Here is a 21218-nt window from a genome sequence, read left to right on the forward strand (position 1 = left end):
AATAAGGAGAGATTTCTACCTGGAGTGCATTTCCTACCCAATAAAAAAATAAATTAAAATATCTGTGTCTCAGTATAACTTGTATTTTGAGATTCTGATTTATTACATTTATCCCCTAAGGGCTCTAAGTTTGTCTGAAACCTAGATGAATGTACACTTATGGAATCACAGCCATCTGCCACCACCGTCTCTAAAAATTACATCATACTTAGAATATTAACTGTATATGAAATTAACGTGACATATCTCGAGTGATACCTTTAAGAAAAATTCCACAACAAATATACAAACTATAGCACGAAAGATTATCTTACATTGATGATTAATATTAAACTCAAAATTATTAATGTTGGATGGAAACCTTTTAAAACTTCTCTACACTTACTCAGAATTGCTCTGCTGTTTCTTTTGGTCACTCCATCCTTCTTCATCCCTGCCCCCCCGTTTAGAGCAGATGTTGCTTGATAAGAAAAAGAAAACATATATGGTATCAGACTATCCAATCTTTGCCATTGAAGAGGAAGTAGTAGGGAGGAGGAAAGAAGAGGTAGCTGCATGTATTCAGAGCTGTGGGACCATAAGAGATGGCAGATGAGTTTCTTTTTCAGCCATTTCTCAGTCAGTAGTTTAGATGCAGCAATAGAATCTTTTTCAGTGCACAGGCCAGGGTACAGCCTTTTTGTTCAGGCTCCTTGGGGAAATAGCAGCTTTGAATTCCAGAGACCATCTCTGTTGGATTCTTTGTTTCCACCATTTTCCTCCTCATAGGAAAAGCTGTCAAGAATCTTTAAATGGGAAGAGAGCCTGTTTTCATTTAAAAATCAAAAGCTTATTTTCATGTGTGGAGAGGGTACTTTAAAAAAAAAAAAGAACTGTTTCATCAATAGTGGTCATATCAGTGTCAAAATATATGCTTTGATTTTTCAGATTACAAATGAAATGTCTGCACACAATCCCAAACCACTCCTAGGTCTCTGACATCCATTAGCTTATATCATTGCTACAATATATTTGTCGTGTGCAACTTGGAATTCAATTAAAGTCAGTTTGTGCAGATTCACGGTCTGGAAGGTGAGCACAGAAGTGTATTATCTACCACTCTCCATTCTCAGACACCCCGGATAGGAATAAAGGAAGAGTCAAATTACCGTTGCCTTCTCAATCAAGTGCATTATGGAGAGCAACAGTCTTCCAAAATAAATTAATTGTGTATGGAAGTTGATTAAGGAACTGCCATCTTTTTATCCATACCATTTCCTTTCTGGACACTACTTCAAAAAGGTAGACCAGAAAGGCCTCTAATGTCACATTCTTCTAAAGCATGAAGGGGAAAAAAAATATTTGAATTAATGAAAAAATCAAGTTCTAGACTATTTTACAAAAAATAATTCTTATAGAAAAATACACTAGCACAAACTAATTCGTTAAGGAATTATTACCAAGAAAATCCAAATCAGACTGAATAGTACTTTTCTGACTGATACATGAATTATTTGCATGAAAAGGTGTGTTTGATAGTCTCTTCCTTAGTTTCATATTAATGGAATTAATATGTCTTTTAAAAAGTATAAAGATTGTTAAGGAAATTTTCTGATCCTTAGGAAATTATATAAAATGCATCATTAGTAGGATCCATACAGACCATCATTCTTATTATATATTCCTTTTGTCTGCCAAAGTACATAGCCTAAAATCTTTGTTAACTCTGGAATAGAGTTACCAAGACAATCTCAATCTTAAAGTTGGTGTCCAATAATTTCCTATAATATTTCCAAACTCATTAGGCTATGTGTTTCTGTATTTTTTTTCTGAAAATTGGCCTTTGTAGTGATAAACTTCATCTTTAAATGGTTCCAAATTTTACTCTTTTTCTCTTCTTTTAGTAACCTTAAAAATTGTTAGTGCTGTAATCTCTAAAAGTTGAAATACATTGAAAATTTGAAAACAAAACTTGTTCCTACCAACTTCTTGTCATGTAAGAAAGTAACTATGTAGTAGATGCAGGTAGACGCTTGTGCTTTTGTTTTTGTTGGTTTTTCTTTCTTTTATTTATGTTTTGTTTGTTTACTTGCTTTTATCTTTTCAAATCAATGATATAATGACAGAATGCCCTTCTTGCCCACCAGAAGGCATAGGACCACCTCTGCATTCATATAAAACATTGATCTAAGTATAAACTCATGATCTCTGATGTTTGTTTTGCTTTGCATTAGTTTGGTTTCTTTGTGCGCTGTATATATGTCTCTTCTCCTGCCCACCTGATCTTTCTCCCGACCAAGATTTACTCTTCTTCTCCACTACCAATATTGTTTTCTCCTGTTTTGTTACTTCTTGTTTTTTTTACAAACATAAAAATTCTCTGGGTTGAAAAAAATATTTCAGTAGGCAAGTTCTCCAACTCTTTTTGTCTTCTCACAGAAAATGGTTTATCTAATGCAAAGACAGCAAAATTGCAGATGACATTAATGTGGACAAAGTGTCATAGGTTAAAGTTTAATTTGTTTTATTTGCGGTTCAGTGTCTAAAGTATTCCAAGGGAAAGAGGATGAGAGGCTGAATATTTAACCTCACTTTGCACTTGGATAGAATGAAGAAACACTCCGAATAGTGTTATTGGAAAATGTACTGTGATGGATGTCTGGAGTGGATAATAAGATCTTTGTATTATCATTTTATTACCAGAATGAAAAGATCAACTGGATATTAGTTATCACCCATTTTTTTATGTAGTAAAAATGGAAAGCAATAAAAGAATGCAAAATGTCAACCAGTGGCACTAAAGCCATATTAGATTGCTTTGATCAGGCTGCTGTTTGGCAAGCTACTTAAAAAGATATGAGGACATTTCTGGGGGCTGGCTCTTGTTAACACAAAGTAAGTGTTCAGTTCAGAGCAGCTGCCTGGTGCCTAAAGAGCAGATAACTGCGAAAGGGAATCACGTACCTCAGTCCCCACACAATAGTCGCCTGATTGGTAGACCTGTGTGAGTCATTGCTTTTCATCACTGCTGCTGTTCATCTGCCCAGGACAGGAGCTGCTCAAGGAATAAAGTGAGATGACTATATAAATACAGAACTGAAGAGTTTTTTTGGTTTTGTTTTGTTTTTATTATGGTTTTTTAGTTATTGTCATTTTTGGGTATTCTTTTAAACTGAAAGTAGATATGAAGGAAAGGAAAAAAAAAGACAATTTATATATGATTGCTTTTCACAAAAATCTAGAATTAGAGTTCTGTTTAAAAAAACGAATAGCTAAAACAAGCAAAGGGGATTAGCACATAATATTGAGTCTTTAGAAAAATATCAGAATTGGAATGAAATGTAAATTTAAAGGTACGGCCATTTGGATTATCCACTGGCCATTTTACATTTATGAGAATTATAAAGAAGAGTGCAGGTTTTCCTTGCACATTTAAATGGCTACACAGACCGGGCAAATCTTAGTGTGACGACCTGATAAGTAGAAGACTTGGGTCCATTTTTGTGAATAATTAATCTGTTCATTGCTTTTACACAAATACAAAATGCTGCAGTATTTTAAATGTGTGCAGGTTAAGAAATCCTCTTGAAATCAGGATCAATTATTAATTGATTGGCTGCAGCATTTTCTTATTGCTGTTGGGAAAGGCTGTGCTCAAAGTGACACAAAATTCCAGATTAGCATGGACTGAATTCATCAAATTCTCTTTCATGGTTTAAAGTTGGCATTATCACAATGGCCTAGGTAGATATTCTCAGAAAGGCCTAGAAAGTTTCAGAAGAAACATTTGAACTTGATATTCCCTTGATTTCTGCAAAAAAGAATTTTTTACATAAAATTAAATATCACCAAGTGACCACAGCCTGTCTTTCAGATGTTTTTGTTGTGTTATTAGAAAGAGTCGGTTTCTAAATATCCACCACTTAGTTTTAAGTGTCTGTTTTTTTTTTCCATTTATTTATTTTGATAGGGATGTAACATTTCCATATTTATCATTGACCAAGAAAATCAAAGATAGAAATTTGAATCTGACATTTCTTATCATTAATAAGACTTTTTTTTTTTTTTTTTTTTTTTGCGGTTAGTTTATCTCATTGTGAGATGCATGATTAAAATTTCATTCATTTTAAAGAAAACAATAATAATTTTCTGTATTTGGGGCATTTTCTCTTTTTACTTATATGCCCTGATTTAGGTTTGTAGAGAGCTAACTCCTAAAATATCAAAAAGACTAAATAGAACTCAGTGACTTCTATTTAAGACAGTCTGCAGTTTTTAGGACAGCCTTAATGTTCAAGGATCATCTAAAGCACCATGACTCCACACTCATTTTACTAGTATGCACAAATATAGACTAGAAAATTTTGTATAATTTTGTATTCCTAATTTTATTCAAAAGAAAGCCACTAACAACTTATACCTTATCAATTGCTTACCTATCAGAAAATATAAAAATAAATATTATGATCAGTGATTTCAGTCCCTCATATAGTCCTTAGAGAGAAGTTAGGTATCTGCCACCTGCTCAAGTAGGTGCATAATTTAAAAAATGAGGATTTTGTCTACTTAACTATGGGTCAGATAGGATTAATATGAGCATTCCAGCTCAGCTTCCATTTATAGGAGTATACATATATTCTTAAACACCATGGCTTATGATGCAGAATTTTATTATTTTTAAATCTTAGAAAACTTTGCTGGTTTAAAAACTTTTAGTTTTGAAAAATAGGTGCTTTGTTATTTGTTTAATTTATATATATTTTATTATCTTATGGAACTGGCAGTGTTTTCTGGGAAAATAGCTTGGCTATATGAAAATGTTTGCATAATTTAAAAATGCTGATTGTTTTTTAAAATTGAGACAAATTGCAAAAATAAAATGTAAAAAAGATTTCAGAGCCTAAGTTTCAAAGAAATGGTAGAGTTCACATTCAGTAAGTTGGTTTCCCTAAAGATTATGGTATACTATATAAATACTCATCAAAACATAAAATATAAAATATAGTTATTTGCATTGATGTCTATACACTCAATAATTTGCTTCTAAACTAGAATTTTGGAATATTTTAACAGCAAAACTCATGAATTTATACAAATACACTAAGAAGTTATATTTATTCAGATAGCTGGTAGACTGAATTACATCACTATATACAAAAATAATTGTTAAGCCAAATGGAAACTTTCATTAGAAGAAGGTGTTTTTTATCTATTCCATTTAAGAGAATATACTTTAAAAAATTGAAAAAAGTTAAAAGCTATTTTTAAAAACAATTGAGTATAATTGGCACCCAATGTTACATTAGTTTCAGTTGTACAACATAGTGATTCAACTAGTTTGTGCATTATGCTATGTTCACCACAAGTACCGTCTGTCACCATACATGGCTATTTATTACAACCTCATTGACTACATTCTTTATGCTATGCCTTTTATTCCTATAACTTACTCATTCCAAACTGGAAATCTGTTTCTCTCACTTCCCTTTACCATTTTATCCATCCTCCACCCCCAGCTTCTATTTTTTTTTTTTTTTTTTTTTTTTTAGATAGCCATCCTCCCTCCCTTCTGGAAAGAATGACTTTGTTTGCTGTATTTATAGGTCTAATTCTGCTTTCTGTTTATTTATTTGTGTGTGTGTATGTGAGTGTGTGTGTGTATTTCACATATAAGTGAGATCATATGCTATTTGTCTTTCTCTGTCTGACTTATTTCATTTAGCCTAATACCCTCTGTAGGTCCATCCATGTTGTCACAAATGACTGATCTCATCCTGTGTGTGTGTTTGTGTGTGTGTGTGTGTGTGTGTGTATTGGAGTATTATGTGTATGTGTAATACACACCGGCACACACACACACACACACACCTACCACATTACCTGTGTCCATTCATCTATGGATGGACACTTGGGTTGCTTCAGTATCTTGGTTATTGTAAATGATGCTGCCTTGAACATGGGGGTGCATGTATCTTTTCACATTAGTGTTTTCTTTAGGTAAATACCCAGTAATGGAATTATTGGATCATATGGTATTTCTATTTTTAGTTATTTGAGGCACCACCATACTGTTTTCCACAACAGCTATACAAATTTAAATTCCCACCCACAGTACACAAGTGTTCATTTCTCTCCATATCTTCACCAGCACTTGTTGTTTCTTGTATTTTTTATTTTGGCTAAAAATAAAAAAATGCTTTTGAATGCTTCTATGAATTTGTTTGGCATTGGTCACTATTCTTATCTGTTCATAAAAAAATAATCACTGAAGACCATTACTGGTCAATACTTTAGAACAATAATATTGTTTCTACAATATTTTATGTTTATTCATATAATACCTCTGAATCCCTTAATTTTTTTTTTTTTAAATATTTTCATTTATTTCTATGAGAGAGAGAGACAGCGTGAGCAGGGGAGGGTCAGAGAGAGAGAGGGAGTCACAGACTGAAACAGGCTCCAGGCTCTGAGCTGGCAGTCAGCACAGAGCCCGACGCGGGGCTCGAACCCACGAACCGCGAGATCATGACCTAAGCGAAAGTCGGACGCTTAACCGACTGAGCCACCCAGGCGCCCCTGAATCCCTTAATTTTTAAGTCGTTAAGAAATAGGCATATATTCAGGTTACATTAGTTAATGATGGTTTATTATAAGAACACACTAAGAGCAGATATAGACGGGAAATAATTTCAGTCACATTACAGGTTTTATGGAGATGAGAACGGGATTCAAGAACTAGAAGATTGTTCAACACACAGTGTGGCTCCAATGGCCCAGATATTTTGTCATCCTTTCATCTGCTGTCACTTAAACCTCCCTTCTCAGTGTTGTGCCATCATGGTGACTTCATTATCCTCTGTCTTTTCTTCTGATGCTTTAGCTATTCCTGTTCTCTATACTGACTCGTGTCAGCTTGGTTGTAGCTTCTATTCTTCCATGTCTTCTGCTTTTTCATTATATTTCCTCTCCTCCTTCATGGCTTCTGTTTGCTGTGCATGTTCTTCAGCTATTTGCTGCCCCTTTACCAACCATGGCCCCTATGTAGGTTATGTATTCAAATTCCTTTAGAAAGAGAATCTAGTGGATTCACAACTTATTCTTAGACTATTGAGCAGAACTTTCAAATAATGTCACTTCATAAGCTGCTGACCAGATTTAGCTTTGGAGCCAGCTACCCACAGATAAGCCAGTCAACTGTGTTCAGAGCAGGGACCCACATAATACTCTCCTCAAAGGAATACAAGAACAGCAGATTTTCCACACAAGCATCTTTTCTCTAGGGTATCTGATTTAAAATATTTTTACTGTAACCATAAAATGACCATTAGGATAACAATTTCTTCAACATATAATTGGCTAACATGTAGCATATAAGTCAGTTGGGAAAGGCTCTTTCAGTTGGGGGTGGGCATAATGAATGGGGCCGTCAAAGAATTTGAAAATTGAAATGTTCAGTATGCTCAGAGCTCTTATCCACTTCTTTCACTTATTACCAATGGGACCAAAGAGCAAAATTGATAAGAAGTGCTTTATGAAAACAGTTTCCCCAAAGGTAAAGTAAAAAATCCTAATGGTATTTAATTTACCATTATTTCTTATTGCACTTAATATTGGATTGTTTGTTTGTTGTTATCGGTTCTTTGAATGCAACTCTCATGTAGTTAACTGAGAATTCTTCATTCTCCCATCACCCTTCCCAGTACATCTGTAAAATTAGACTGAAAATATTTTGTGCATAGTACTACGGAAATAAATTTCAAAGTCAGTTGACTTTTTTCTATAGATGATTATGATGATTAAAATTGCTTTGGAAATATAGAACTTAGGGTAAGAATTATCAGTTCTCTTTTTTTTTTTTAATTTGCGTGCAAAGAATATAGGCAGCCTGTGAATATACGCGCTCATTAAATTGTCAGATACACAGAAAATATCAACCCATTTTGGAAATCAAGAAATTTCCAGTATAAATAAGTGTGTACTACTAGAAAATCAAAAGAATCTCGAAATGTTTTACATTTCAGTAAGTACAAATGAAATAGTTAATGCATGTGAAAATTAAAACCCAAATATTATAGAACTATAATATACTATAATGGCATGACTTAAAGTTGGTATTACTGATTTTTCATGCATTATGAAGGTGTCCAGTAAAAGAAAATTTAAAAAAATGATTTAATAAGTTAAGCAAATCCCTTTGATATACATATATCTTCACCTAATAGTGTTAAAATAGATCAAAATGGAAGTAGAACATTATATTGATTACAATAATATTAAAAAGTAATAAAAATAGAAATAATAGCCACATGCAATTCTGAAAGTGACAATATAGGTGGTGAGATTCTTGAAGTATCTTCATACTACATTTATAAATTAAATTATTTTATCTGAAGATTCAGTCCAATAAATCAAGATGGAAGCTTTACACTGTCAAAAATAGTATTTGGGTAGCCGGTCAATTCTTTAAACTGTTCAATTAAGTAAAATTAGTTCAAACAGTTAGCAGTAAAGAAATAATTGATAATTCCTATTGTTTTTGAGTTATCAGTTGCAAAATTGACAACCACTGTAAGAAAATGACTTTTCTGCAATATTTCTGGGAAGATATCCCTCAAAATGTTTATAGTTCCTGCTATATAGATTGTGGGTAATTTTTAATCTCTTATTTTTGTTCATTATCCATACATTCTAACTTTGCTACAGTGTTTTTTTTCCTACTCTACCAATTTAAAATATGCAATGAAAGGTAAATAAAATTAATGGCTTTGTTAAGATATAACGGAAACCAATTCCACCATTATTTAGGACAATCCAGGTTTATACTACAACATATGTTTCTATTATAGTTTGTATATTTTAAATGTATTGGGAGACTAATTTCCCAAAAATTTTGACTTACAAAATAATCAAAATGTGTCTCTTTTTAAGCAATACTCAGCTCCTAATCAGAAATAGTATTCATATTTGGAAGCTAGAGGAAACATAAAATATAAAAGAAACCACTTCAACCCTCAGAGAAATATTTTATTCATATTTTAAATGCCCTTATAACACATAATAGTTTGCATGTTACGTACTTAATATATAACACACTGTGTAACATGTGTTTCTTTAAAAATATACATATAGGATAATGGTCATTTGCAACCTATTGTTTTATTTTAGCAAAAAATTGGAAACATTATACCCAGAATATGACTATGAGATGTAGTATTTCAAAACCTAATCTGTTGCTCAGCTTATATGTTGTGCGAAAGTAATATAAAGTAGGTCCAGTTCATTGAGAAGATTGAAGAATGATAGAGAAGAAACATACTTGTATAAAAGTAAGTTATATTGTGATTCATCAGTGATTTCAGAGCAGTCAAATTAAAACTGATTGGAAGCATCTGTGAGCAAGATCTTGTGAAACAAACCATATTGGGATAACCTTGATTTAAAATATACTTATAGATGCATTGCTATAAATTATCTTTGACTGTAACCCACTAAGCAAAAGAAAAAAAAAAAGCCACTAAGTAACATAATCTCATCATAGGAAGACTGATGGGAACAAGCACACAGACATAACATTACTTCTAGCAGTTGATTGACTAAGTCCAAGGAACCCACAAATACTGTTTCCTCAGATAAGCAAGTTAATGTGGCATAGGATTTAATTGCTAATAAGTGTTATTATAGTTGGACAAGCACCTCTTAAGAATACTTTAGGATAGGAAAGCAGGTCATTCATTTTAGAAGATTCTGACCCAAAGACACCTTCAAATACAGGAGCAATCTCAATATTTTCCCCGTTACTACAATAATGGTTATATACAATCATAGCACTCAATGACTAAATTGTAGCAATCAATGACTAAAAAGTTAGCCTGATAAATAAGCTAATGACGATAAAAGAAAATAATTAAGTTAGCACTATCTGTTATTGCATTATTAAAATTCAAAGTAAAGAAGGATTTAGTAAATAAGCATATCATTACTTGGGAAAATGTATTATTATTCCAGTTTTAAATGATGGATGAGTAAGTTGTCATGTGTTACTTGTCCATTGCCTTTTTGATGCAGTCACTGAGGAAAGAAAAAAGATCAAAACAAATGAGCTACCACAGTTCAACAGTTCTAAAGACAAAATATTTCACATCACATTCCTTAGAATGTGTTTTATTAAAAAATCATTCATAATGTTGAGACAAATACTGAAAGACAGATTTTCAAGCATGATAATGGCTTCTCAAGGAAAAGAAAGGAAGGGGATAAATACATTAACAAAGGCAGGAACTGAGACTTATTTTTCTAATATACTTTTTATTTTGTGGAGAAAGTTTGTTCAAGAATACCCAAAGAATACTGAAGGGGAGCTTAATTTTATAAGTGCAATCTTGTATTTAAAGATATTCCAGTGAACTTACATTAACAAGATACAGAAAATGAAATACAGGTAAAGTCATTTTTCCTTATATTCTGCAAAACCATGCCTTCTTCTTGGCCTTCTTATAAGAAGAAACTCTATAACTATTATAATAGCATATTCTGATGAGGAATGATATATTTAGTTAAATAATCTTTGTTTCTTTTTACTCTAGACCCGTGACTTTTTAGTGAAATGTCAAATATTTATAAATTTCCAAATGCTCGATATATGTGTACTTTTTCATTTTTTTTCATTCAGATAGCTTCAAATTTTGTTAAGTATTGCATAAGACATATTAAATCAGTATCAATATAAATCAATATAATCCTTTTCATGTTGTACTAACTGTGAATACATTTTCCATTTATAATGCTTACTTAAAATCACATTAACTATTTAGTACTTACTTACACCTGCAAGCTATCCTATTATGTGATAAGCATTTCTTGTAAATGACCTTTTTTCCTTAAAATAAAGTCACAGTCCAAATTTTTTCTTTCAGTATATTAGGTATATTTTACTATGTTTCTTCCTAAACTTGCCAGTTGAGCTAGATTAGATTTAAAGTGAACTATTTTGAAACATTCTTTGAACAATGTAGTTATATAATATGTGTTCATTTTTACTGTGTTGTAATTATATTCTTATAAGGTAATTTATATTTCTTCAAATGTATGTTTTTTCATATTGAAACTTATTTACATCTGAGATATTTATCCTAGTCTGTCATAAATGGGTACAATCAATGTCAAAGCTATAGAGGCTAACTGTTTCTTAGTAGATTATTTAATCTCTGTTGATTTTTGCTTAGAGTTATGATATTAAGCTAGATATGGAGCAGAAGGGGAGACAGCTGTATATTCTCAAGTTTATTTTGTAGATAATAGAATGGCATTGGTGTGAGTTAGGAAAATGGCAGACAGGCCTTTGTAGGGTATTTCCAGCAGCTCTTCAAGGTCCGATCTTTTGGCAGACAAGACATGTTTTCTTATAATGACTCACTAATTCTTGAATCCGTCAACTCCTGAACCAACTATTTTCTTTGCATTTGGAAGTTACTGACTGCTAGCTTTAGGTGATTTTGCCCTCCCAGGCTCTACACAGTATTAAATTTGTTTTCAAAGGAACTGATCAAAAAAGCTGTACAAATAGTTAGCCAGATAACTGATTTACCCAGGTTCTCCAACTGTATGGCTTACCAGATTCCATGCTGCCAAAAATGACAACAAAAGGATGAAGCTTTCTGTTTCCTAACACTTCGAGTGAATGTAAACATTAAAAGTTAATGGAGTTGTTTTTCTTTAACTCTTTGGCTTAATTCAATATCAAGAGATATTTCATCTATTATACACACACACACACACACACACACACACATATACAATCCAACAAACTCTAAACAAGTACACCCATTCAATAAGCATTTAGTGAATGCCTATTACATTCAAAGCACTAAGACATAGATATAGGATATTCTCTTTGATATTTTAAACACACTGAAGGGAAATTAATAATAATAGTGATATAATAGTGATGATAATATTATTACTATAACTGAAGACTTATAATGTATCAGTCTTTGCTTTAAATTATTCAAATTCATTAAATCTATTTGTGTAGTGAAGTATCTCTGTTACTAGCTTATTTTACAGATGTAAAGACGGAGACCCAGTGAACTTTAATAGATTACACAAGTTCACACATTTAGTAACTTATGGAACAAGGATAAAAACCTAACCTGGAAGTCCAGAACATTTGCACTAGACTAAGATATACACATTCTAGCACCTTTAAAAACGCAAGGACTGGGGCGCCTGGGTGGCTCAGTTGATTAAGCACCCGACTTCGGCTCAGGTCATGATCTCACAGTCTGTGGGTTCGAGCCCCTCATCGGACATGCTGACAGCTCAGAGCCTGGAGCCTGCATCGGATTCTGTCTCTCCCTCTCTATCATCTCCTGCTTGTATTCTGTCTGTCTACCAAAAATAAATAAACATTAAAAAAAATTTTAAATAAAAACACAAGGACAGGGGCACCTGGATGCCTCAGTCAGTTAAGTGTCTAACTCTTGGTTTTGGCTCAGGTCAAGATCTCACAATTCATGAGATCTCTTTCTCTCTCTCTCTCTCTCAAAATAAATAAGTAAACTTTAAGAAACCCACAAGGACAGGGGCGCGTGGGTGGCTCAGTCGGTGAAGCATCCGACTTCAGCTCAGGTCATGGTCTCACGGTTAGTGGGTTCGAGCCCTGCGTCGGGCTCTATGCTGCCAGCTAGCTCAGAGCCTGGAGCCTGTTCTGGATTCTGTGTCTCCCTCTCTCTCTGACCCTCCCCTGCTCATGCTATCTCTCTCTCAGAAATAAATAAAACATTAAAATATTTTTTTAAACCCACAAAGACAAATTTAAATAATAATCTAACCAAAACAGATACATTGTAATTAATTAGCATGTGACTATTTTTTTTTCACCACAGAAATACTTTACAAAATGTCTTTCTTCTGTTGTTCATTTTCACTTTAGAAAAACCAGTATCTTGAAGCTCCAAGGTCTGGCTTTACACTATTTAGCCAAAGTGCTTTTTAATTAGGGAGAGGTGTTTCTAATACTTACAATATAAGGAAATGTGTCTATCCTTAGGACTCTATAAACATCATCTTGCTTGTACAGAAAAGGCAAGTAGCTCTTCATGAAGACATTCTAAAGAGTTGTCAAGGATGTATGCTTAAATAAATTGAGGAGATGTTGAAGAGAGAGAGAAGAGGGAGGAGTTACATGACTTAGCAGGTAGCTCAGCCTCATGGTTGTTAGGATGAGTATTAGCCTGTCACCAAGTCCAAGTCCTGATTGGCACCAAGCCCAGCAGGTAGGGCAGCTCTGACATAACTCCTCTGATACTCCAGAGGCCTTGCCATTAAGTGCCAATGCATGAAGAATGAATGCATGAAGAATGTGACCCAACAGTACCTCTTTAGGGAATAAGTGCTTCCAGCCTTGTCTGCATATTTCCAAATGTAGAGCTAAAAGAAGTTTAAAATAAATAAGCACAAAACTTAATTCTTCTCATCAGGGTTGTCTTCAGCAACATACAATTTGCATAGTCACCCATGGCGCTATGCTTCGAAGGACCTGTGCTTAAATTCACAGTCAGCTGTAAGTGTCCAAAAATTCTTCATTTTGAACAAGAGCCCCACATTTTCAATTTGCACCAGACTTGCAAATTATTTTATCGGTCCTTCTCCAAGTAATGTTAACAAATAGCAGCAGAAGAATTTGGAAGTGCAATTTACCTGTGTCTAATATTAATTTATAATTAAACTCCCTAGCTGAGTCACATGAGAAATAGATACAAAAGAAATTTTGCTCCCAGCTCAGTATCTAGGCAGGGAGAAAGATAAAATAAAATATTTAATGAAGAGTTACTTCTCTCTCCTTCTCTCCCTTTTCCTCTTCTTCCTCCTCCTCCTCATCTTCCTCTTCCTTTTCTTCTTCTTCTTCTACTTCTTCTTCTTTAAGCAGGCGTTAGATTATTTTTTTAAAGTAATTATTTTAAAACCAGGAACTAAACGCAAAACCAAACATCAGGCTGAAGGTGTCATAATTACCACCTGAGAAGCACACCCTCTTGTCATTTACAGGTGGAAGGGCTGCCGCCAGGAGCCATGACTCCGGCACCAAGCAGCACGGTGCTAGCCTGTGTCTCCTGCTTTTCTCTCTTCCCATTGTTGTCATGATGACAAGGCTTGTTTCCATCTTCCCACCAGGTCTGCCTCGCACCAGAAGTCACTATCCTCAAAGTCAACTGCCAAATGAAACTCGTTACTCTCCAGAAATGTGGATATATGTAGACACCTAATTTTATACACACACACATACAGAGATATCATGCATTTTAATAAAGGCTGCTGTTCTAAATTTGTAGAGCCAGGAAAAGTAACTAAATTTTAGAATTAGGTGGCCTTGGGATGCCTAGCTGGCTCAATAGGTAGAGCATGTGACTCTTGATCTTGAGATTTGTGAGTCTGAACCCCCATGCTGGACATAGAGTGTACTTAAAACAACAACAAAAACAACAACAACAAAAAGGCTTTGGTTGATGCCATTTAAAGGCTAAGTTGCTTTCAGTTTTTGTTATGCTGTTGTTTTACTGATAAGAAAACTCAGACCAGGAGCAGTAAGAAGGACTCAATTAGCATTATTTATGTTATGCTAAATTTAATGGCAAAATTGAATCTAAAATTCAGGTCCCCTGACTCCTAAGTTCTTGAATGTATTTCCATTATTTATTTCTTTAATACTTAATGTAAAAGTCTATGAGATAAGGCACTTAAGTTGTATATTTATTTATGTGTATTTTATGCATAAATACAGCATAAACGCCAGCACACAGAGGACTGCCTCTTTTAATACATGTTTTTACTGAAACAAAGCCACACCCCTTTGTTTACATATCGTCTATGGCTGCTTTGAACATACAATGGCAGTGTTGAGTAATTGCAATGACAGCCACATCCTGCAAAGCCAAATATATTTACTACCTGGCCAGTTTTGACATCTGATTGATTAAAATGCAAGCATCCTGAGAATCTAACCAACTTAGACATACATATGCTGAGATCAGTGTTTTGCAAAAACTAATTTTTAAACTAAAATAATAGGCTATGAATGCCACTTAATCCAGAATGAAAAAGAGCAATTAAATAGGATAGACCATAGACTCAATATGGACCATTCAGATTTAAAATTTCATAATTCTAAAATGCTGTGATGCTGTAACTCCTAATTCAATTACTGAGTGCTATAGGCAGTTTAATGATCTGAAGAATAATTGAAAACTCATGTATAAATATAGAACCAATTTATATATATATGTATATATATGTATACACACACACATATACACATATATATACATATATGTAAAGCAATACTAGATTTTTTTTAACAACAGAACTTTGAAAACTTTGGTATCCACTTTCACATGACGCCCTTCTTCAGCTGTAGTTGAAAGAACACAACCTGTTCTCAGTAAAATGGAGGTAGCAGATCGATCATTTCCAGTAAGCAAACAAAGTGAATTTCTACCTGCGTATCTTCTCTGCAGATTGCTAGGTTATGGCTTTGCAGAAGCACCCATGGAAATCCCCTTGCTCAATAAATGGCTTAATTGAGTGAGATTAACTACTCAAATAAAAGATAAGATAAAATAGAAATTGCTTACATTTGATGTTTAAGTCAACAAAAAGGAAATCTAGAGCCAACTGGTTTGACCTCTACTAAGAAATAGGGTAGTTGGTACAGATGTTCCACTTACGTAGTTAACATCTTTAAAACATACAAATAGAGATAATGGCTTAAAGGGAATGTAGAATCTCAGCTTTGTGGCCCACACGTCTAGGTGTTTTAAAAATTAAAGTATAATAGGTATGGGCTTGCTTTTCTCCAACCACATCCATCTTTTAGCTCCTGAGACAGTTGTCATTTTAATGTAATAAACATCTTTGATCGCATTGCTTCACAAATTTCTTAGCTTGGTTTGATTCTTCTCTATTGCTCTTAACTCTTTTCCCCCACTATCAAAAACTAGTATAAGTAGTTCACAAAACACAAGACTTCCTTCCAAAAAGGATCTAAAGTTAGCATTATGTGTATTTTGTTATATATACTTTGGTTAAAAATATTCATCACAAATATGAAAATAAATTTAAAATTCACTTGCAAATAAACCTGATATTGGTCAATAAAGTTTCATTTAATCCTGTTGGAGATAGATAGATACATAGATGATAGATAGATAGATAGATAGATAGAAAGGCAGATGAGAGAGAGAGAGAGAGAGGGCTATCTAGATAGACTAACCTACCATGGAACTATCTGTAAAATTAAAGAGTTGGATTAATTATCTATACATCTCTTAGAAGTTATCCCTTTCTTCATTAAATAAATTCACTTATTGATTTATGTCCCAGTACTTTTAAATAGAATTGAAAATGATAAAGAAATATTTTTAAAATAATTCATTGTGGAGAAAAGCCAATATGAAGAAAGAAAGAAAGAAAGAAAGAAAGAAAGAAAGAAAGAAAGAAAGAAAGAAAGAAAAAGAAGGAAGGAAAGAAGGAAGGAAAAGAAAGCAAGCACTTAAGGGAAGAAAATAATCTAGTTGATCAAATTAAGTGCAAATCCTAAATCTTGACTTCCTTATGGCTGGAAATAAGGAAAGGCAATCTATTCTATAACTCACATGATCTACAAGGAAATGACCTCCAAAATCTTCAGAAGACAGTCTATAAATTTGTATTTTACAATTAAAGGTGTGTTAATAACTCATGAAAGAGTTATAACTCATAACAATGCACATAAATTAACAACGGTACCTTTGAATAGCTCTGGACCTTAATATACATAATAAATAATGTTCTGGAAGTATAGGGCTTTTTTAAATTCATCAGTGACTTATGAATCTTTTCTTTTTAATCAAATCTGATTTTAAAAGCAAAGGGTTACTTGTAAATGATTTTTTAAAGCCTTGCTTGAGTTTTCTGGTTAACAAATTATCCTTTCTCTAAAAGGGAGAAATGAGCCAGCTACTTTCACCAGGTGTTCTGGGTGCTGCCTTGGGACTAAGTTAGCCTGCTTCTTTTTTTTTTTTTTTTTTTTGGCTTATTTATTTGAGGAGAGAGAGAGCACAAGTGGGAGAGGGGCCAAGAGGAAAGACAGAATCCCAAGCAGGCTCCATGCCATCAACGCAGAGCCCTATGTGGGGCTCCAACTCACAAACTGTGAGATTATGACCTGTGCCATCCAGGAGGCCCTAGACTGCTTTTTAAATAGCAGGGCAACTCCCACTTTACATCATTCTTATATTCTTTGTGTAAAACTACAGGTGGCAAAAGAACAATTCCATTGGTTTAAAAATAATAAAACAGCCCCTGCTTAGCTCCTGGATTTTCACATTGCACAACTATTTTTGTTCTAAATAAGGCAAGCTTAGAGGGAGACTGGGTCAGAGTCTCCAACACTGCCCATTCCTGATCTACTTTTTTTTTTTTTTAACTGAAGAGAGAATAATTTACCACAGTTAAAAGAGTTTCTTTAAGATCACTATTTTATAAAATCACCTTCTGCTCTGTCATTTTGTTTCCTAAGTGAACTTGTCCATAAAGCAAGAGCATATCCTGGTACATGGAATAGTGTATTGACTGCTCCTGAGTGACCATTTACTGATTATTCGGTGCTAAGTATTGAGCAGTACCAAGTTGACAAGCACAGTTCTCCTTAAAATGTGACTGCTGAATCGTGGAGTCAGCTCTTGTTATCCTTTAAGAAGTTTAGTCTAGTTCAGCATAATATAATGGGAGAATGATTTGAAGAAAGTTCACTAGACTGCCAGTCTGGGGACGTGAAGTCTTCATATAAACAGTGGAACATCCTCTAATTGCCTCCGATCTCAAGTAGTTTGTAGATGGCTCTGTGAGCTTCTCTACCTCCCATGTCCCTTCTAATTCTAAAATTCTTTAACAGAGCTTTATCTTATAAACACGACCTTTGATTCGGTCTGGTTAGATATTGGCTGTTGTCATTCAACCACATTACACCTTTTATTATCTGCAGATCACTTTGAGGCCTATGGAAAGGACACTAGAAGGGGCTTGGAAAATCTCAAGATCTCAGTCTTAATTCCAGCGCTTACTGCCTCTGAGACTTCTAATCATACACTCAACCTTTTTAAGTCTTCTTTCTTAACTAAATCATGGGGGGGTGGGGTCTCTATGACTTAAATAATAGATTACAGTAAGAACCAAGTGTAAGAATAGAAATAAATTTTAACTCTCTATAAAACATAAGGAATGATTAAAATAGAAACAGTGCTGTGGACTTTCTTTAAAATCTTTAAATTATTGCTTACTAAGTCTGCTTGGAGTTCTATAACAAAATGCCATGGACTGTGTCACTTAAACAGCAAACATTTATTTCATACAGTTCTAGACTCTCAGAAGTCCAAGATCACTGTATTGACAGGTTTGGTACTTGGTGAGAGATCTCTACCTGGCTTGCAGATGGCCAGCCTTCTTTCTGCGTCCTTGCATGATGGAGAGAAAGAACTCTAACGTCTCTTCTTATAAGAGTACCAGTCCTATCATAGGGCTCTACCATCATTACCTCATCTAAGCCTAATTACCTTGCAAAGGCCCCAACTCCTAATACCATCACATTAGGGGTTAGGGCTTCAACATATGAATATTCAGTCCATAATAAATTCATGCTGGGAGAAAGGTGTTACTTCCAATGTTTTGGTATCTCCCAAAAGAAGAGGAAATCACAAAAGGAATTTAGATCATTTATGGCTTTAGTGATTACAATGTTGCCATTAGAATTTTGACAGGAGGGCAAATGACTCTCAAACTCAAAATTACAATTTCTTTACCAATTTCATATGTGGGTTTTTTTTTACATGTAATTATATTTAAAAGACAGAGAAACAGCACAAGTAGAGGAGGGGCAGAGAGAGAGGGAGATACAGAATCTGAAGCAGGCTCCAGTCTATGAGCTGTCAGCACAGAGCTAGATGTGGGGCTCAAATTCACAAACTGTGAGATCATGACCTGAGCTGAAGCGGGAAGCTAAACCAACTGAGCCACCAGGTGCGCGTTTCCATATGTTTTAAATGTGAGAATGCGAGATCTCTAAGGCATTATGGAGATCATCAATACTCTCCTCCCTTTTATAAATAAGGTTGCTGAGACCACCAGAAGCTAAATGTTCTAGCAAGTTGCTGATTATGGGTGGATTCAGTCCCAAAATGATGGCCCTCCCTCTGTATCATTCCTGTAGTACCTTTTAGAGTTGTGGTGTTCTGTTTAGAGATTTCCTTTCACCATAACTTACGTAGAGGATGTGTAAGATCTCCTAACATGTAATCATTCTGTAAAGCAACCTGGAAGTCATGGCAAAGCAGCTTTCTCATCTCCATCTATTCATTTAGATGTAGGCAAACTGAGAAGTTTCTCGCCAAAGGTCATATAACTTGGAAACAGGCTAATGCAGGAGAAAACATGCAGACTTTGGGTCACTGAGACCTAGGATGGAACACTTTTCCACCACATTATAGCCGTGTGACCTTGGGGCAAAAAGTTTTAGCTTTCTAGGCCTTCATCTCCACATCTACAAAAGGATAACAATGTAAAGATGAAATGAACTAATAGATAAAATGCCTAGAACATAGTAAGCATTTACCAGCCCCCAACTACTTTTCTTAGTAGCAAATCAAGGACTAACAACCATAATTCTTAACTCCTTGCCAGTGCACTATCTATTACACTTCAAGTTGCATAGATAACATTGGTTTGAACTGAGAATATTAAGTGCATTTTTTAAAACCTTGTCTTCCAAAATCAATCTCTTCACATTTTTAATAATGCAAGAAAGGAGCTTGAAGTTGGCCCACAGAGATTTTTATGAACCAAAGGGTTATTTTTAATTGGATTTTGTGCCTGTTGTTATGGAAATAGTTGTTTCATAGATTAAGCATTATGACTTGTGAGCAAGACAAGCCCAGAATGGGGTATAATGATGATATCACCCTTAAGCTTCTTTTTCTTGACAAAACACTTTTAAAAATAAGAGAATGGGAGTGAAGCTGCTTCAAAAGGACACATTTCTATGGGAAAAAAGTCTTCCCTATAAAAATAGCTTTAACATGATATATTCTCTTTTCAAAGATCAAAACTAAGAATGACCCTTGCTGCCAGTAGGATACTAAGATTCTGCAGTTATTAAGCGCTTCTTTCTTCACTGTTGAAACTAGAAAGAGTTCCTTTGATCGTGGAACTTGCTTTCAACATTTGGCCTCAAAGCTTTTTTTTGTTGTTGTTTTTTTTTTTTTTTCCTGTTGCTGAACTAACAGGCTTCCTCTAGTTATTTAGTGATCAATCTCTCAAAACTATTCTGTCCTGACTAGTTTTTATTCATGTATCTGGACTGGATGTGTAATTTAACTTTTCTAATGAAACAAAAAGAGATTCTTTGTAATCTTCATGGTAGTTTCCTTTAAAGAGATGAAGTAGTCCATCCTGCAAAATTTAGTTTATCCCTCTGTTTCATTTTAAGCCCCAGAGAATACCCAACCCGGGAAGGAAGAACTTGCATCACTAACTTCCTAACAGATAAATCGGGGCTTGATGGATAGCCAGCAATGCCAAAAGCAAACAACGATTTCTTGTTGGATGGACCACTGAAGTTCTTCTATTTGGTTCTCTTATTATTTCTCTCTCCCATTTTTTTCTCCCCTTTCTCCTTCCCCTTGGCTTTTTATGCCCTTCTATGATCCTTGGACATTGAATCGTTTTGCTGGTAGAATTCGGTTGAAGAAATTGTGAACCCAATCCTGATCCTGAATGAGCTCATGAAACTCAGAGGTGTCACTTTTTTTCATAACTTTAGCTTACCAACAAATTTCAGTACTTGCAAAACAAACAGAGGAAAAAGCCATCAGCAAATAATGTGCCTTTAAAAACTTTTTTATAATATTTTCTTAGTGAATCATACTATTAGATTAGTAGAAATACTTTATTTTAATTTTTAAAAATCCAGTTATATTAAAGGTTTGTGTGGAATTTTTCCCCCTTTTTTTTTTGTTCCTAAGTGGAAAAAGGATGTTTGTCTAAGTTTGCCATTTTACTGATTTAGTTCCATAAAACAACTTTCTGAAATAGTATGTCTGTTGGAAGCCTCTGTAAAGCAATTTGCATAGATTTACATAGATTCGCTAGCAGTTACTCTCCCAGGTGGTTAATTTTCTTGCCCTTTTTCTTTTGGTCCTCAGCTGGGAATC

The 21218-nt window shown here is 34.2% G+C and overlaps 1 protein-coding gene across 1 annotated transcript in view; it reads left to right on the plus strand.

The window, feature by feature from the left end:
* LOC120222493 (neurexin-1) overlaps positions 1-21218 on the plus strand; it is a gene marked incomplete at its 3' end in the record, with an annotated part of 571839 nt that overhangs the window by 98878 nt on the left and 451743 nt on the right. The gene's annotated exons all lie outside the window — the stretch shown is intronic.

This window comes from Hyaena hyaena, unplaced genomic scaffold (genome assembly GCF_003009895.1).
Source record: "Hyaena hyaena isolate Hyena2069 unplaced genomic scaffold, ASM300989v1 scaffold_883, whole genome shotgun sequence".
In the NCBI taxonomy this organism is placed as follows: Eukaryota; Metazoa; Chordata; class Mammalia; order Carnivora; family Hyaenidae; genus Hyaena; species Hyaena hyaena.